Source organism: Thamnophis elegans, chromosome 5 (genome assembly GCF_009769535.1).
Source record: "Thamnophis elegans isolate rThaEle1 chromosome 5, rThaEle1.pri, whole genome shotgun sequence".
Taxonomy (NCBI): domain Eukaryota; kingdom Metazoa; phylum Chordata; class Lepidosauria; order Squamata; family Colubridae; genus Thamnophis; species Thamnophis elegans.
In genome coordinates this window covers 74,046,950-74,063,794 of record NC_045545.1, presented here as the reverse complement: position 1 = coordinate 74,063,794, position 16,845 = coordinate 74,046,950, and the positions used below count along the sequence as shown (strand labels likewise).

The following is a 16,845-nucleotide window of genomic DNA, read 5'->3' as shown; positions in this document are numbered from 1 at the left end:
CATCTGACTCTTTTTTGAGCGCGGCTTCTGGACTGCATTTCCATCTGGCACGGCCACTGCTACCTGATACCACCCTGGACTTCTGGCCTCAGAGAGCGCCACCATTAGATGAGCGGGGGTACTTGCAGTATGCAAGAAAGCCCCCTGCTTCCTTCAACTACTCTGGACTTTCTGGATTTTCCCAGAATCTGTCTGTCTGGATTTTCCCAGAATCTGTCTGTTGCAGAGCCATCTGCTGAGAACTATTTGGCTCTCCCTGAACTCGCACTTTAACAATTTTGCGCTACTTTTATTCTTCTTATTTCCTCCTTTTTTTTCTCCCTTTTCCTTCTATCTTTAGTATGTTGAGAATATGGGATTGTATGTAAGTGTGTGAGTGACCCACTTTTATTGTTATTATTGTTGCATTTGTGTATTTTAATAATTACGTGGGGACTGGTTGTGTGAGTGTCTGAGTATGCTTGGCTCGGAGGACCTGCTAGGGAAGGCGGGGGGTACCGGGGTGGTTGGGGGGACTACGGCCACGGGAGTGGGTCGGAGCATAGCGGTCATGACAGGGAGAGGCAGATACGGCGGGGACTTTAGGGCTGGCCATTACCGGGGAAGGAGGGTTCGCTACATCACAGAGATCCCTCCTTCCGGCCCTTTGAGTCCCACTCCAAGACCAGATGGCGCGAGCAGTCAGGACCCTGGTCTCAGGCTGTTGTCGCTAAATGCCAGGTCTGTTGTTCAGAAAGCTCCCCTCGTCCGGGACTTAATTGTCGACGAGAGGGCAGACCTGGCATGTATTACTGAAACCTGGCTGGGCACAGAAGGAGGAGTCCCCCTTGTAGAGCTGTGCCCAGAGGGATTTCAGGTGCTTCATCAGCCGAGAGCCCAGGGAAGGGGTGGCGGTGTGGCTATTGTAATCCGGGAGTCTCTGTTACCTCGTAGGGTCCCTGCTCCGGAGCTTGTCGGGTGTGAGTCCCTGCTGATAAAGTTGGACCTCAAGGGTCAAGTGGGTTTGCTGCTAACGTACCTGCCTCCCAACTGCGTTGCAGCATCCCTCCCCTCGCTCCTCGAGTCAGTAGCCGAGCTGGCAGTTGAGTTCCCCAGGCTTATAGTTCTGGGGGATTTCAATTTGCCATCGCTCGGTGAACGCTCTGATGGGGCGCAGGAGTTCATGGCTTCCATGACAGCCATGGGCTTGACCCAAGTAATTCGGGGCCCAACCCATGCAGCGGGTCACATGCTCGACCTCGTATTCCTCTCGGAGCAGTGGATGTGTGATCTTGGTCTGAGGGGTAATGAGATCATACCCCTGTCGTGGTCAGACCACTGCCTACTGAGGCTTGACTTCCGGAGGCCAAACCCCCACCGTAGGGAGGAGGAACCGACCAGGTGGTTCCGCCCCAGGCGACTTATGGACCCGTTGAGGTTCCAGACGGAGCTTGGGGTTATTCCTGATACTCTCGCCCACAGTTCGGCGGAGACTCTGGCCGCCGCCTGGTATTCGGCGGCGTCGGAGTCTCTTGACCGGATTGCGCCACTACGGCCCCTCCGGGTCAGTGGATCCCGGAGGCCTCCTTGGTTTACCGAGGAGCTCCGGGAGAAGAAACGCCGGAGGAGATGCCTAGAGCACCTGTGGAGGTCCGATAAGTCCGAGTCGAACCGAGCACTTTTAACTATCTGCACCAAGGACTATGTCCGAGCACTAAGAACTGCAAAAAGATCATACATCTCTGCCTTGGTTGCGTCCGCCGAGTCACGCCCAGCCGCCCTGTTTAGGATAACCCGCTCCCTCCTCAATAGGAGGGATGCGGGAGACCCCTTGCAGGGTAGAGCTGAGGACTATGCTCAATTCTTGGCGGACAAAGTAGCTCGGCTTCGATCGGACTTGGACTCCACCGCAGTAGATCCAGCCGAGACACAGGAGGACTACTTGCCACACCATCTCTGGGTTGAGTTCCAGGATGTTGCCTCTGGGGATGTGGACAAGGCCATTCGAGCTGTAAGTGCCTCCACTTGTATTCTGGACCCGTGTCCCTCCTGGCTGGTTGCCAACAGCAGGGAGGTGACACATGGCTGGATCCAGGCGGTTGTGACCGCCTCCCTTCGGGAGGGGCACTTCCCCGCCGTACTTAAAACGGCGGTGGTGAGACCCCTCCTGAAGAAACCATCTTTAGATCCAGCCATTCTAAACAACTTTCGTCCTGTCTCCAACCTCCCCTTTATCGGGAAGGTTGTTGAGAAGGTGGTGGCCTTCCAGCTTCAACGGGCCTTGGAGGAAGCTAGTTATCTTGACCCCTTCCAGTCCGGCTTCAGACCTGGTTACAGCACAGAAACCGCTTTGGTCGCATTGACCGATGATCTCTGGAGGGCCAGAGATGGAGGCTATGCGTCCATCCTGGTTCTCCTTGACCTCTCAGCGGCTTTCGATACCATCGACCATGGTATCCTTCTGCGACGTCTGCGGGAGGTGGGAGTGGGAGGCACTGTTTTACGGTGGTTCTCCTCCTACCTCTCGGACAGGTCGCAGTCGGTGTTGGTCGGGGGGCAGAGATCGTCCCTGAGGCCCCTAACATGTGGGGTGCCGCAGGGTTCGGTCTTATCCCCCCTACTATTTAACATATACATGAAACCGCTGGGTGAGATCATTCGGAGGCACGGGATAAAATACCACCAATATGCGGACGATACGCAACTGTATCTGTCCGCCCCGTGCCAACTCAATGAAGCGGTGGACGTGATGAACCAGGGTCTGGAGGCCGTTAGGAACTGGATGAGTGCTAACAAACTGGTACTCAACCCGGACAAGACCGAGTGGCTGTTGTGCTTCCCTCCCAATAATTTGGCTAATACACCAACGCTTAGGCTGGGGGGTCAAATTTTATACCCCTCAGATAGGGTCCGCAACTTAGGAGTCCTCCTGGACCCACAGCTGACTTTTGACCACCAGCTGTCAGCTGTGACCAGGGGGGCATTTGCCCAGGTTCGCCTGGTCCGCCAGTTGCGGCCCTACCTAGACCGGGAGGCTCTCACAACAGTCACTCGAGCCCTTGTGATCTCTAGGCTGGAATACTGCAATGGGCTCTACATGGGGTTGCCCTTGAAGTGCATCCGGTGGCTACAGCTAGTCCAGAATGCAGCCGCGCGAGTGATAGTGGGCGCACCGCGGTTCGCCCACGTTACACCCGTCCTCCGCGAGCTGCACTGGCTACCTGTTGGTCTCCGGGTGCGCTTCAGGGTACTGATGACCATCTTTAAAGCACTCCATGGTAGTGGATCTGGGTACTTGAGAGACCGCCTTCTGCCGATTACCTCCCTAAATCGACCAATTAGATCGCACAGACTGGGCCTCCTCCGAATTCCATCTGCCAGTCAATGCCGACTGGCAACCACACGGAGGAGAGCCTTTTCTGTTGCAGCTCCGACCCTGTGGAACGACCTCCCCGTTGAGATCCGTACCCTCACCACTATCCAGACCTTCCGCGCAGCCCTCAAGATCTGGCTCTCCCAGCAGGCCTGGGGATAGGTTCCCAATTTACCCGCCCGAGTGTTTGATTGCTGAATGAAAGTTGTGTTTTTACTATTTTTTCTTTGTTCACATACTGTTCTGTTTTTGACACTGCACCCCCCTCCCTTGTGGTTGTAAGCCGCCCTGAGTCCCCTCAGGGAAAAGGGCGGCATATAAATCCCAATAAAACACTAAAAAAAAAAAAAAAAAAAAAAAAAAAGTACAGAACTGTGAATCTGGTGTCAGGAAAGCAAAAGTTCAGAATGAGCTGAGTTTTGGAAAGGGTGTTAAGAAATGCCCTTTATAAATGGACAGACAAAAAAAAGGAAAAGAAACAGACTACCAGTTGTTTACTGAAGCTACATGTTTCCAAGTAATAATGAAAAAGCAGAACACACACCTCAGAAGGCAGTCAGAACTTTCACAGTGGTTGTAAAAGTTTAGATAAATGGGCTGCAAATAACAGAATGAAATTCAGCAGAAACATGTACAAAGGTTATTCAGTTAGGAAACCAAAAAAAAACAAAACCCCGAATGTACAAATATAGGATGGGAAAAGCTTGCCTGAAAATAATGGGTGTAAAATATCTCAGAAGAGCAGTTAACTGAAAACTGAATGTAGCAGAAGTGGGATGTGGCTGCAAATATGTCCCAATCTTATGTTGCGTCAATTGAAGTATAAAGTCCAGATCCATGAAAAGTAATTCTTCCACTTGAGTTATGGTTAGATTCAGTTCTGAACTGAATTATTGAGAAATTGGGGAAAGGGTTAGAAAAATGCAATGACAATGATCAGAGGACCAGAAACCAAGTTCTATGAAGACTAAATAATCTTAGTAAATTTTGCCTTGAGAAGGGATAATATATAACACTTCATGTATCTGACAATTTGTCTGAAGCAGGTCAAGGCTTCTGTCCTTTCTCATCCCAGACTGATGACACAGAATAAAATAACAATTCTAAATTACAGGAAGGCAAATTCTGATTCAACCATGGAAAAATATTTCTTAATATTAAGAACAGGAACAAATTGCCCAGAGAAGTGTTGATTCTCATTTATTGGATGTGTTCAAACAGAAACTAGATAGCCCTTCATTCTGGATCCTTAAATTTGAATTTGTTTTTTCTTTCCCTTTCTATGATTTGTCTCCTATTCTGCAATCAAGTCAGAATCCTTGTAAAGCAAAGAATTTCTGTGCCTCATATAATCCAGAATGTTTAGTCTCACCAGAGAAAGATAAATAGTTTGAATCTGAAGTCAGAGTCAGTTCAATCCCTCACCGGCTACAGCACAGCCAGTTCTAGCCAATTACCCCACTCAGAACTTTTGGGGAAAATCCATATTAATACCTATGTGTCATTTGTTCACAGTATGAAAAAGTTCAGATTACAGACCAACATTTATTTTCTAACAGAGGTAAATACAATTCTTGTCTTTTTCATTATTTGGTATTTCAACTTGTTGATGTGGAGTTATGTGGTTGTATGAATATTAAACCCAACCTGAATGGTTTTTGAATGAATTCCCATTTAAGATGATATCAAATTCAGGTAATAAAGAAATGCCATTATGAAAAATCCAGAAAAACAAGAACTAAACACCAGGCCTTGCACTGTTTGGATGTAAAAATCCCAATTCAATCCCTGACATTTTCTAGTTTTAGGATCTGTGGTAGCTGTATGTTAAACACCTCCTTTGTATAAATATCTTGAATAATACCATTATTAAAAGAAAATACAATGAACTGATAGTTTTTAATTAGGTAAGTCAATGCACAACTGTTTCATTTACAATAATTAGCAGAGATATTATTATTATTATTATACAATTGTATCACAGCGGCCAGTTGTTTCACCGGATTTGGCATTGGTTACTAGTCGGGCCCCACCCAGGGGCCTAGGACGTCGTAACGTATTTTCGTAATATGCGTGCAGATCCAAGCAGTGCGGCTTTTTGCATTTGACTGATGGTGATTTTGTCAATTTTTAACTGTTTTAAATGTAATTCCAGTGCTTTTGGAATAGCACCCAGTGTGCCAATTACCACTGGAATTACCACTGCTGGTTTGTGCCATAGTCGTTGAATTTCGATTTTTAAGTCCTGGTATTTTGCTATTTTTTCATGTTCCTTCTCGGCGACCCTGCTATCACCTGATATTGTATCTATGATTGTAACCTTGTTTTTCTCAACCAGTGTGATGTCTGGTGTATTATGCGCCAGTATTTTGTCCATTTGCATACGGAAATCCCACAAGATCTTGACCATCTGATTTTCGGTGACTTTTTCAGGCTGATGTTCCCACCAGTTTGTTGCTGTTTTAATATTAAAATTTTTGCACAAATTCCAATGGATCATTTGCGCTACCGAATTGTCCCGCAATTTATAATCAGTCTGTGCGATATTGTTGTTGTTGTTGTTGTTGTTGTTAAAGCAATAACAAGAACAAAATAAGTAGGAATATCCAGGAAGTCTTAACTTTTCCTTCTTCAAAGTATCTTCCTGAACACTAAGATCATTACTACAGCATCAAGGTCACAGAAGATTAGTTTCAGCAGGTCAAATGTGGGGCAGAATGTGAAAAACATAAAATTGAAGGCCAAAAAGATTTCTTACACAGTGCATATGTGAAAAGAGTATGGAAATAACTAGATCTAAAAACCACTAACCAACATCCAGACAAAATAATCCAAGCAAGCTGAAAAATCTAAATCAGTTTCAGCAGAACAAAATCTTCCATCCTTGTTCTATCATCCTGACCAGATGGTCTACAGACTCAAAATGCAAACAATCTCTTATTTATTTTTAATGTTTTGTCTTTCTATTAGGAATATTCTGAGCCTTCTTAACTTAAGCAGCTTCTAAACCAACAGTAAACATTCACTTTACATTTAAAGAGCACTTTGAACATATTCAGATTATTTTGCATACATGATTTCAAGATAGTGTTAAGATATTAATTGACTGGTCTCTCTTTTGAATTGTCCTGCAAATAAGGAACTGAAAACTAACAATTTTGCCATCACAATAAATCTAGAGAGGAGACCTTCAATCCCATGTGGAATATCATAGACAATCATTTAAATGAATCCATCTGGGGTGGTAGAAAGGAATCATGTCTGCATAGCTATTTAAAATGGTAGACTAAGGAGGTCATTAATAAAAGGCATCTTCAGGCCAGTCTCTCTGCAAGCAAGCATTATCCAAGATGACCTACATTCAGGGCAGAAGCAAAATTTGGACTCAGGGTTTATGGTTCATAGTTCAGTTTCTTAACTGATTGGTAAATCATCGATTACTGATTAGTGATTTATCAGTTACCCCTTCACTGCTCAGCAGCAGTAGTACACGGAAAATAGCAGATATTCCTTCCCATGTCCACTTCCATGCTACTTCCTCCTCCCTACACTTGGAAACATAGCAACCTTAGAAACACAGCAAACTTGGAAACTCATTTGGCCACCTATCAGCATGTGACCACTGAAGTACTACAGTATTCTGCTATGCAGTCAACACACATTCTAGAGAACTGAAAACAGAACTCCAGGAAGTAGGGACATGGTTTGTCTTACTTCTTTGCATTCCCTGTTTCCCAGATTTACTTTTTAAAAGCAATCCAGAATACTATGAAAGAAACCTGGCTGAGAAATTCAGAGAGTTGAAGTCCCTACGTCTTAAACTTGACAAGTTTGAAAAACGCTGCTTTAGATTCTGCCAAACTTAACAGATGACCACATTGTGAGAAACAAATGAATGGAGAACATTTCTGTAAGGCCTGTTTTTGAGCACAGTTTCAGATGCCGCAATTTTTGGTGCTGGGACAAATCTAATTGACTGAATAAAAACAGAAGAATTATTAGCCAATAGCAACCACTCTAAGATGTATAAATAACAAGCAACGTTGTTTTGAAAGCAACCACCATACAAAGAAGCATATCTCATTAGCATATTTTCTACCTACAATATATCACCAGACTGCATCGTATTGCACATAGGCAAAGTTTTACTTGGATCATAATATAGCAGTCTTGGCAATCAAGGTCTTGGTGGCACAGGATGGGTGACACCATCAAACTTGGGCCATCAAAAATATCAAAAAGCCATATAGGTTTCAGTTTTTATGACATTTTCTTCCTAATAGAACTGTGGTGGTGCAGTGGTTAAAATGCAAGTACCACAGGCTAACTCACTGCTCACTCCAGGAGTTTGATTCTGAGCAGCTCAAGGTTGACTCAGCCTTCCACCCTTCCAAGGTAAAATGAGGACCCAGATTGTAGGGGGCAGTATGCTGACTCTGTAAATCACTTAGTGAAGGCTGTAAAGCCCTGTGAAGCAGTATATAAGTCTAAGTGCTGTTGCTAATAAAGATGACTTTAGCCGAGGGAATATTTCATACCGCTCGTTCATCCATAAGTCCAGAGTTGCATGTTCGGCTGCCTGCAAAGCCAAAACTTTCTGTTTGGATAAAAATTGCATTATCGCCAAGAAGGGTCTTTTTAAAAGGGGAATGTTGATTACTGTTTCAGTCTAGCAAAGGTTTCATTTTGCTTTAACCTATCTTGTTGAATACACACACACACACAACCTCCAGAGACAAAAGAGCCCCAAAGAGGAGATGGTTTGAAGAAAATTCTTGAGTAGTTTTTAACAGCAGCTCAAGCAAGGCACACCAAGAAAGCATTTTTGCCACGCTTTGTAAAACAAGTCCGGAAGAATTGAACTGCGGAAATAATGTCTACTGGGAATTAATTCTGAGATAAGGCACAAGCTTGAAAACTGAGCTGCAATGGAGACCAAAGAGGAAACAATAGATCTTTAGATAGCTTTTCAAGTTTCCTCAAGTGATGCTGGTAAAAAACATTGCCAGACATTAATAAGAATAGTTTTAAAAGAGAGGCTGAAGCATATTAAAAAAATACCACAGAAATTCCAATTATTATAATTAATTTCAAGCAGCCTAAATCGAGCACTATTCTCCACCACCCCCATCCCATACCCAAATACATGGTAAAAAAAAAAGAGATGCTTATTATAATTTTGTGGTCATTAATTAAAGCAGAAGAAAACTTAAGTTTATTGGTTAAACTGAAGCTTATGAAGATGTACAAAAGTAGGAAGCTCTTAAACACCAGCATCTTTTCCTCTATATCCATAAGATTATGGATTCATGGATGAAATCTACCCAGAGCTAAATGATATATACAGGTGAACAGTCACAATAAAAGCATATAATTGATTACTGTAAATGCGCACTTCTAGACCATATAAAACTGTCTTTCGATGAAGGGAATTCCAGAATTCATCTATGAAAATTCAGGACCGACTTTCCAATGGTCATTTGATTTTCAGTTGTTTCTGAGTCAGAATAATGCAGCATTTGCTTTTCAACAATGGCACCAAAAGCAAATAGTTTGCAGCATGTATTACTGTAGTGTTTTCAAGGAGCATTCATGTGAGAAACATAAAGAACAATAATTGTCTGGAATTCTAGACCAAAATAAGGTTCATAACCTTATTCTGGGTACCTCTACTGATCAAATTGGGTTTTTTTCCCACTTGTCAAGTTAGGCAAATACAGAAAGGAATCCCAAACAATAGTCAATGTACTTATCATTGAAGTATTAAAAGCAGAAAGTGTTAATCATTTTACTGCAGATAAATCATATTGCAAATATTTATCTTCCATTACTTCTCCTTACTAGAATAGATCTTTAAATTATACATAAAAAGTCCAGATAGTGCTGTGGCTTAATCAGAGCAGTAATTTTATAGTGTCTGTCAATTGAACAACAGATTGGCCTGTTCTCTGAAGACGATGCTTAAATTTCTTCAAAAGCATTTGAAACAGAGGAACAATGAAAAACAAGTACCGGTAACTCCAGCCAGTTTGGGATCTGTTCTAAATCAAACTTTTCTAATCTGGCATTTTTTAGATATGGTGAGAGACCCCTGCCTTAGAATTCCCTGCTAATTTGGTTTAAAGGAATGTGGGCTGGAATTTCTGGGAGTTACATACTTAGAGGATGGCAAGGATTTGTGAAAATTGACCTAGATAAACTTTTGTATTCAAACCACTTTTGCAATACTACTCTTTTCCCCAGAGATGAAAGTGAGCTCTTCCATGGACTGTTCCAAGAAAATATCTGGAAAATTAACAGCTGTCTTATTGGTTTAATATTGGTAATAGTTTTGTCTCCAATCCTTCAAGCTACAACAATTAGTGACATTCTCTTCTCCCCATATCTTAATATGGGAATCTCAAGATACCCACTGGCTGAATATCAAATAATGAATATTGGAGATAATGTTATTCCTTATTACAACTGCTGGGGGTGGGGGACAGCAGGAAAGCTCAGTTACTTCACTCAATGTGCCTGCAAATTTCTCATTGGCATGTTTTTAATATTTTCCATTTTATTATTATTTATACTTTAAAAGATGATAATACAAATGAATCAAGTATAGTAATGGAATATAGGTGGATAAACAACAATTAAAATGCTTATATTGAAGAAGCATTTAGATAAGCAACAAAATGTGTTGAACCAAGAAGAAAAGAAATCCAGTTGCCAAAACCTGGATGACTGAGAATCTTCATTGACATATTACCATGGACTTTTGGGGAAGAAATCCTGAGGTTGGTACAGGAATTCAATTCAAATGTTCAAATTAAATAGACAAGCAAATCAATTTGTTTTAGAGAAAGTCATTTCTTCATGTGTCTCTAAATTGAGGCATCCAATTAAACTCAATGCTTGAAATCAATCTTGATATTCGAAAACAAATATTAACATCATTCTATTTTTAACTACTTCTATTGTAAATAAATGTCTATTGAAATTCTCAGTCATCCAGGTCATGGTAGTCCCAAAGGCTTTTTCAAAAGGCAACTGGACTTTCTTTGTTTTGCTTGAAGACTTTTTGTTCTCATCCAAGAAGCTTTAGTTCTGAAGAAACTTCTTGGATGAGAAGTGAAACCTCTTCAAGCAAGCCAAAGAAAGTTGCTGTTTGAAAAAGCACCTTTGGGATTATTGTGAATAAAGAATTTTGGATCTGCGTTTCTAACTTAGACATACAGCTGGATATACAATTATTATGTACAAGACAAACTTTTCTTCACTCTTAATTTAAAGCCAAGAAAGAAACTAGTTACAATATAACTAGAAAAATCATGAATTATTCCCAATCCCTTGTTTTTCTCAAGAATCTTGGAAAACCAGAGCTAACTACTGTAGTACTACTGCAGAATTATTTCTAAAGGGAATACCACTATCATCTATCTATTTATCTACCATATCTACCATATCTACCATATCTACCATATCTACCATATCTATCTGTCTGTCTGTCTGTCTATCTATCTATCATCACCTATCTATCTATCTGAAAATAATGTAATGGCAATCAAGCTATTATTCATTTATTCATTCAATTTACATACTGCACATCTCAATCAATGACTCTGGGTGGCTACATTTTGAAGAGATTTATAGAATTCTTTATATAAAGATGGTCAACAATGTTCATGATATAGTTATCTCAACTAATAAATATCCAATGTCAATTCCAGAGTGCTATGTACTCTCAGTGAACTCCTCCAACCTGGAGGAGGTGACATGTAAATGGGAAATTGTCTTAGCTTGCATCATATTATCTTATTCAAATGTGGAATCTCAAATCCTATCACTGTATTTGTCCTACTGTCTGGAGCTAGGTCATTTCTAGAAACACCTCTAAATATAATATCTCGCAATAAACCAACTGGCTTAATGATTAGGAGAAATAGACAGCTAAGCAAGGTTCTGATCAGACAGTGGAAGATACATGTGAATCAGCTTCTATTAGTTGATGGCACAACTGGGCCAGCGTACTGAAACAAAATCTTTAATTTCGAAGAGCCTGGGATGCAATATTGATAATATTCTTTACAGAGATTTGTGGCACTTAATCAGTTTGATGGTCCCTCTTACGTAAAAACCTTGACCTGGTGTTTTCATGGCCATTGCCAATTAATTTTATTTGCAATAATATAAAAATAGTTTGCCAATGCATTCTTTGGAGATATTTTTTCTATTCCCTGCCTAGTTTACAGACCAGGGTTTGTAACTAGTTTTATAAAAGCGAACCCAAGTTCACAGATTAAATAAATGCCTGTAGTTAAAATGCTAAAACTCTGGTTAAAGACCATGCATTGCCATTTAACTTCCTCCTTCCAACGTGTGCTGCTCTTTAATCAAACACATGACATGTATAGTATGTGAACTTAGACCATCGTCATTATAATTTTTCAAATGTTGGATGGGACAGCTGATTTTGTGTCAGAAGTAGAGGACCCTTAAGTTCAAGATAGGCTAATGCCCAACTTCAGCCATTGCACAATCTGCTTGTGCAATTTACTATGCAATATCAAATTTGGTGCTTTCTAGATCCTATGGACAATAATTGTCATAAACTTCAGCAGTTAAACAATGGGTTAGGAGGCTGTAATATAAAACAAACAGGTGCTAAGTCCTTCATAACAACCTAGAACAGTGTTGGCGAACCTTTTCGGTACCGAACGCCGAAATGTGAGCACGCGTGTATGCACAAACCGGAAGAGCAGCCGCTCGGTGCACATGTGTGAGCCAAGAAGATGATCTTCCAGTTTCCAGTGCATGCATGTGCACCAGCCACCTGGTGTTCTGATTTCTGGCAGGCATACATGTGAAAGACCAGGTGGCTGGTATGCATGCATGTGCTGGAAACCAGAAGAGCAGCTGCCCAGTGCGCATGTGCATGCTGGGAAGATGATCTTCCCATTTTGTGCATGCGCACCGGCCACCTGGTCTTCTGGTTGCTGGTGCGCATACATGCGTGAAGACCAACTGGCCAGTCTGCATGCACATGCTGGAAATCAGAAGATCATCTTCCCGGCACATTCATGTGCATTGGGCGGCTGCTGTTCCAGTTTCTGCCACTCTTGCACGCGTGAAGACCAGCTGGTCGGCATGCAGGAACCCAAAGAGCAACAGGTGATGTCTGGAGAGATGGCTCTGCGTGCCACGTCCGGCACACCTGCCACAGGTTCTCCATCACGGACCTAGAACCTTTGAGAATCGATGAAACAAACAAACAAATAACTTCATGACAATAGATAAGTCAGTTTAGTGGAAGGGTTAAGGCACCAAGCTAGAAGCTGGAAGCTGAATTCTAGTAGGCTTTAGGCATGAAGACAACCAGAGATTTAAGCCAGTCACTTTCTCCCAGCCCTGGAAAGAAGGCAGTGGCAAACCACTTCTGAAATCTTGCCAAGAAAACTGCAGATTTCTAGTCCAGATGGTCACCAGGAGTCAATACTGACTCCAAGGCACATACACAAATTTACATGTCAGATATCTAAACAGAATCCTCCAGTTTTATAAGAAGTATTATTTTGTATGCCACAGCTTGATTAGACCAAAGGCGCATCCAGAGATGCCTTCTTTTGGCACTAAAACATGTACAATAAGAATGCGCGTATTACAGAAAATATTTGTTTAGATCCAAACTTACATGAATGGAGGGCTTCTACAATATGCTTCTTTTCAACTTTGGGTCAGTTCTCCCTCCCATTGCAGCTCATCCATCATGTCATCTGACCTAGGACATTCCTAACTCTCCCAGGTACCTTTTCTGGAGGGCAGTAAAAGTTATCTTGAGAAAAAGAATAACCAGCCTACATGTATTTTTTAACTAATCTACTTTTAGTTTACCCAATACATTGCAAATATTTGAGAAAATAGGAGAAGGAATGAGTATTAGGTAAGTTGGCCACTTTAAGTTACTTATGAAAGTGTAAGGACATCCACCCACCCACCCCAAGTGCTGCATGTTGTTTCATCTCTGTATGGATAAGGATTGATAGGCAACCACACCACTCCCAACCAATGTAGTAGCCTCTGGCAAGAGATCCAGAGTGACTCGGGTTGCATGTCCTTAATAAAGAGAAGCCACACTTTAGACCAGTGGTAGTCAACCTGGTCCCTACCACCCACTAGTGGGCGTTCCAGCTTTCATGGTGGGCCGTAGGGGTTTTGTCCCATACTGAAGCATTTTCCTTTTAAAAATTTAATTGACTTCCCTACTTTATAAATCACCATTACTGTGGAACCGGTGAGCTGTTAGAAAATTTTACTACTAACAGAAATACAAAAGTGGGCGGTAGGTATAAAAAGGTTGACTACCCCTGTTTTAGAGCAGGAACAAACTAGGTCTACTAAACAAAAGGGGAGGGGGAAGAGAAGAGGAGCCAATATGAAAGCCTCAAAGAAAGCTCCAGGAAAATCAAATCTCAAGATTGGATAAGAGACGATTCAGAAGGAACTCAACGTAGGCACCGTTCCCAGCTCAGCCGGCCCCGCCAGGTTCTCCTCTCTGGAAGCTGCCAAAGAAACAACGGAGCTCTCACCTTACATTCCTGCAATTTCTATACATCGTTTCTATTCGCCTTCCTCCCATTCCCCCCCCCCGCGCACAAATCTTTGAGGAGCATTGGCCAACCTGCGTGTCTTAAGACGGACGGAATCGTCTCGGTGTCGCAAGGAATTAACGAGACACCGGCGAGCTTCAGACACAAAGCAGCAGAAGTTCAAAGGCTGCGCTCGCCCAGTTTATTTACGGCTTTATTGAAAGCAAATCTTCCCCCTTTCCCACCAGATTTAATCTTACCTGCCCGTTTACCTGCCAGGTCAAGAGACAAGGAAGTGGGGGGAGGGGAGGCGTGGTCCCAGGTGATCCTAGGACTACATAAATATTTTATTTGTTTCCTAGTATAATTTGATTGCTTATTAGTCACCTATGACTATCACTAAGTGTTGCATCTTATGATTCTTGATAATGTATTCTATCTTATTTTTCATTATGTTCACTGAGAGCATATGCACCAAAGACCTGGTGTCCAATCACACTTGGCCAATAAAGAATCCAATCTAATCCAATCCTATTCCTATTCCTATCCCTATCTCTATCCCATCCCATTTTATTCCTATTCTATTCTACATAGAAAGCAATACAGCTTTCCTTCTCCAAAGTCCCAGTGAAAACGAATGTTTTAACCCAAACTCCCACGGAGAAAGTCTTTTTAAAAAAAACAAAAAACGAGCAAGACGAATTTGAAGCCCGTTTCCTATTTTAGACACCGCTACCAAACCCACCCACCCACCCACCCAAGACAAAATCGCTCCCGCTTGCTTTACCCCAAGCGATCCGGTATATCGCGGGACCGCGCTACACACGGCATCCCGCACCCAAGTCCTTCACGGAATCATAACAAAAGAAAGTGGACCCGAATCAAGTCACCGCCGACTTGAGATCGAGCGACTGCCGGCAATTCTCCTGGATGGGCTACATTCTTTCAGACGGAGCCCCTCCAGACAAAAGCCCGGCTTGAGCAACAATGACAACAACAGTCAACGCGGGTTAAAACGATAGTCTATCCCCTCCCTCCCCCGGCCGCCTTTTCAAAAAAAGCCCTTTGAGGTTTAAGCGGTCGAGGCCCCGGGGGGAAGAGAAATTCGCTCGCTTACCATATAAGAAATGAGACGTTTCAACCCTGGAGGACAGTCACCCACCCAGCAGCCCCCCCCCCCCCAAAAAAACCCTTTTGGAGATTCGAGTTTCACCTCTGCTCTCCTTTTCCACTTCGTCCCTTTCTCGCCAAACGATCTTATTAACAATGATCGGTCAGTCAGGCGCAGCCCGGCTTAGTCCGAGCGCATTCCACAACCGAGCAGACCGACCCGCGAAAGGCGGCGGCCCCGCTCCCCGCCTCACCGGCTTACCTTTCCTTCTTCTCGGCTCCTGGAAGCAGAAACACAAGAGCCCAGATGGAGGGCGGCTTCGCCCTGCCCGCCGCCTTTCGTCTCTCTCTCTCTCTCTCTCCTTTCTTCCTGCCGAGTCCGGTGGAGACGACGCTTCAGAGCCGGAGAAGAATGAATCGGGGGAGACTCGGCTAAAGCAGGAAAGACGCGGTCGCCAGCAGGAGAGGCAATGCAGCCGGAGTTCTAGTCGCTGGCCCGCGGGTCGTTCCGGGAGCTTCTCTGGCCCATCGCGTGAAAAGAAGCCCAAAAAAGAAGAAGGAGGCAGGCAGGCAGGCAGGAGAGGAGGGGAGGCGGTGGGGCGGGGGCAGCCGGGAGAGCGGAACCCAGGCGCTGGCTTTGTGCGAAGCGAGCCCGGGAAGGAAGGAAAGAAAGCGAGGGAAACGCCTCCAGAAAACAACGTTGCCGGCGAGGACACGGGATGGGAGGGTGGGTTGGAGATGGTCTTCTAACGTCTTCTAACGCCGCCGCTGCTCCAGCTTCTTCCCCACCCGCAAGCCCAGAAACGGGCAGGCGGCTTGAGAGAGGGATTGCAACTTGGAGGGGTTGCAAGAAGTGAGCTCAGCCCGCGAGGTCCAGACGCCGCCGTCTCCTCCCTTTTTTTTTTCTTTTAAATTTTTGACTCGCGCCCCGCAGTCCTCTCAGCGCCTCTCCGACGTAAGAAGGACCCGGCGCTCCCGAACGAAAGCCCGAGCGCTTCCTCCTGACGGCCGGCCCCGCGGCCCCCAGCGCTGGCGCGTCACCGAGGGCTTCTCCCGCTCCCCTCCTCTTCCTTGCCCCCGCCTCCCTCGGCTGCCCGCCTTTATTTCATCTGTGAGTCCCTCAAAAGCCTCCCTCCCGCTTTCAGAGAGAGAGAGAGAGAGAGAGAGAAGATGGCAGCAGCAGAACCGGAAGCAGCTTTTAAGGAAAGTGGGGGGGAGAGAGAAGTCTCTCCCTCCTTCCTCCGTTATCCTTCGCCGCCGCCGCCTCTTCCTCCTTCTCTCCACCTCCGGCTGCTGGAGGTGGCTGGGAGAGTTGAGTTGGAGTGAATGTATGACGTAGCTGTGACCCAAGCCGAGACGTCCGCAAATACAGACGTGGGACGGCGTGTCTGTGGCCAGGCGGCTACCGGAAAACGGCGAAGGAAGCTGGCTGGGAAGCTGCCTTTGTCGAGGCGGTAGGGGACGCGCGTGGATGTTGCACTTGGATGACCTCCATTCCCCCCTTGAGGCTCCATTCCCCCCTTGAGGCTGGGGCGGCCTTCTCCTTGGAGAAAGACCCACCGCTCTCCCGGCTGAACCGGTTCTCCTTTCAGGAAGTCCCAAAGGTGCTTTTTCAGGAGGCAACTGGACTTTCTCGTTTTTTTTTTCCTTTGAAGACGTTTCGCTTCTCATCCAAAAAGCTTCTTCAGCGCTGACTGGAGGGTGGGGAATTGAAGGATTTATACTCCTTGCAGACAGCCGGTCTTTCGCATTTTTTTAGAGGGTCGTTGAAGCACTTGGAGCAATTTCTGCCGAAGTTTTTTACTACAGGTTCTG

The 16,845-nt window shown here is 44.3% G+C and overlaps 1 protein-coding gene across 1 annotated transcript in view; it reads right to left on the bottom strand.

Moving 5' to 3' along the window:
• The window catches only part of SRC (SRC proto-oncogene, non-receptor tyrosine kinase), a 111,640-nt gene extending 95,026 nt beyond the window's left edge, over nucleotides 1–16,614 (bottom strand). Inside the window, exon 1 of the mRNA XM_032218245.1 lies at nucleotides 15,293–16,614. The gene's annotated coding sequence lies outside the window, so the exon portion shown is untranslated. The remainder of the gene's footprint in view (nucleotides 1–15,292) is intronic.
• Between the last annotated feature and the right edge of the window lie 231 nt (nucleotides 16,615–16,845).